The sequence below is a fragment of the Gymnoscopelus microlampas genome, assembly GCF_963454915.1.
Source record: "Gymnoscopelus microlampas genome assembly, chromosome: 2".
NCBI lineage: Eukaryota > Metazoa > Chordata > Actinopteri > Myctophiformes > Myctophidae > Gymnoscopelus > Gymnoscopelus microlampas.
In genome coordinates, this window is record NC_139939.1 from 12,227,674 (window position 1) to 12,230,173 (window position 2,500).

Genomic DNA, 2,500 nt, shown 5'->3' on the forward strand with positions numbered 1-2,500 from the left:
GGGGCGCAGAGAGGAGGGGGGATAGCGGACAGACAGGAAGAGTAAACATTAGAGCCTGCAGCCAAGCCAGATTTGTGGGTCTGATGACGATCCGGATTTTAGAGAGTCCTAGAGGAGTGGTACTCAAATCTTTTCATGTTGAAAACTTTTACTTCTACTCCATTACATCTCAGAGACACATATTGTACTTTTGTTCCACTACAGTTATTTGACAACTTTAGTTATTGCACTTTGAGCTATATAGCTACATTATTTTCTCTACCATATTGATTATGCACACTTTAAGGGCCTTTTTGTGCCAAACTGTAATGTACAATTTGATTCGCCTTTGTGTAAGAAGAAATGTGCTACGATCATTCCGTCTTCCTGACTTGCCTTTACAGAAGGTTGACGTTTTTTTTCCGAACCCTTGTCCCATGTGTAGTGTATTCGTTCATAAATACTGCGTATTATTGTGCTTTTGTATGGTGTTTGTATAGTCTGCTGGGTGTTGTTTGTGTTATATTATAATTATGTGGGCCACACAATGGAACCAAGGTTTTGGCTTTTTTTTGCGATTAATCCATTTTGTTCTCTTTCAATGTTTGTATTGATTTTTGACAAAAATTACATGTGCATTAAAGAGACACACACTTAGGACAACAACATACACACAAAAAGAGAAAAGAAAAACACAAGACAGAATCAATAGCAAGCCAGCAAACAACATTTCCATCCATTTTGTTAAATGTTGCCAATAAAGTATTCTATCTGTATTCCAACTGGAGTTGAAGTTCAACCTCGAATATTAAGACACTTCAGCACATCTGCTGATGGTCTGGCCAAGATTCCGGTCTCGGGTTAATCTCAAGAAAAGTTGAAATATTCAACACTTCAGTGGGAAAGTAGCCGTACTTTATGCCCTTTGCTCACTCTGTCCGACCTGATCTCACCTGAGCGCTGTGTCACGTCCCGCCTGTGTCTCGGTGCAGCTAGAGAGAGAGAAAAGGGCAAAGAGAGAGAGAACTGAGAGGGAATGGAGAGAGAGAGAACTTGGCAACCCCCTCACAGACACACACACACACACACACACACACACACACACACACACACACACACACACACACACACACACACACACACACACACACAGAGCCTCTGCTTTGATTCTCACAGAGTCTCAATCCTCTTTCTTCTCACGCTGCCGCCATCTCCCCCTCTCTACCTCTTCAACTCATTCCACCTCTCGCTCTCTCTCTCTCTCTCTCTCTCTCTCTCTCTCAGTGTGGTGTAAAGCAGTGGTTCTCAAACTTTTTCATGTCAAGGACCCCTAAATTGACACTTATTAGCCCGGGGACCCCCATTTGAAAAGATATGCCAGGGACCCCCCATAAGAGACGATTGTTACGGCTCTAGCAGTGATTCTCAACCATTTTAATTTCAAGGACCCCCCAGTTTGACATGCATAGGCTACGGACCCCCATTTAATGGCATTTATATCTCTGGGACCCCAATTTCTATTGTAAAATCAATGTTAATTTAACTCTGAGAGTGTCCAAATGGAACCAAATGGACCCGTTAGGGTCCATTTGGTTCCATTTGGACACTCTCAGAGTTACAGACCCATAAAGGTCCATTTGGTTCCTGTCCATCATTTAGCTGGGGACCCCCTGTAACCCCCTCAAGTACCCCTGGGGGTCCCCGGACCCCACTTTGAGAACCAATGGTGTAAAGTAACTAAGCACCTGTACTCAAGTACTGTACTTAAGTACAATTGTGAGGTATTTTTACATCTCAGAGGCAATATTGTACTTTTACAATCTCACCATTATATAGACTTTGGTTATTTGAAAATATATTTGATCTACAAGCTCACAACGTGTCGCATCACGACGCGTTGTGAGCTTGTAGATCGGCTATTTTCAAAAGATTTCATACATTTTGAAAACATGAAAATGAAATTGAGGATTTCTGCACAACGAGTACTTTTACTTTTGGTACTTTAAGTACGGACTTTTACTTGTAACAGCGTATTTCCACATTGCAGTATTGATACTTTCACTCAAGTAAAAAAAAAAGTAGTACTTTTTCCACAACTGCTCTCCCTGTCTGTCTGTCATTAAAAAGTAGCGGATCTACAAGCGGCGCGTTTTGACCTTGTAGATCTGCTACTTTTGATGCGTTTGAATCCTGAAAAGTCACAGTTTTGGACACAATGAGGTTCCCGCCCGACAGAGACGATGGACTGGTATTGCAAGTACAGATGTGCCATTTCAAAACTTGAAATGTCCTGCCATCGCCAAGACAGTACATTTTCAGGGGATTCCCAGGGCAATAAGAGGGACATTTAAAATGCTGAATTATTTTGATGATCACTGCTTTTAAGATGCTAATTAATTTGAGCAACTGGTCAAGGACCTCTTCAAATCACCTTTCGCCTCATAATGAGTCTGACACCTTCTTCAACACACATTCTTTTGTTCTCATGTATATGGATGTCTGTTAAAGGGAAAAACGGGGG